Genomic DNA, 508 nt, shown 5'->3' with positions numbered 1-508 from the left:
GTTTTGCAGGTCTTTTCTCTTGTGCTTATCTAATTCCCTTTTGAAGCCGTCCATGCTTGTAGCCACCACTTCCTGTGGCAGTGAATTCCAAGTGTCAATCACTCTTTGGGTGAAGAAGGACTTCCTTTTATCTGTTCTAACCCGACTGCTCAGCAATTTCATAGAGTGCCAACGAGTTTTTGTATTGTGAGAAAGGGAGAAAAGTACTTCCTTCTCTACCTGCTCTATCCCATGCATAATCTTATAAACCTCAATCATGTCACCCCACAGTCGTCTTTTCTCCAAGCTAAAGAGCCCTAAGCGCTTTAACCTTTCCTCATAGGGAAAGTGTTCCAACCCCTTTATCATTCGTGTTGCCCTTTTCTGCACTTTTTCCAAAGCTATAATATCATTTTTAAGGTGTGGTGACCAGAATTGCACACAGAATTCCAGATGAGGTCGCACCATTGATTTATATAGGGGCATTATGATATTGGCTGATCTATTTTCAATACCCTTCCTAATAATC

Source organism: Gekko japonicus, unplaced genomic scaffold (assembly GCF_001447785.1).
Source record: "Gekko japonicus isolate JY-2015 unplaced genomic scaffold, Gekko_japonicus_V1.1 scaffold1909, whole genome shotgun sequence".
NCBI classification, from domain to species: Eukaryota; Metazoa; Chordata; class Lepidosauria; order Squamata; family Gekkonidae; genus Gekko; species Gekko japonicus.
The sequence above is the reverse complement of the archived record's forward strand: the minus strand, read 5'-3'. Positions refer to the sequence as shown.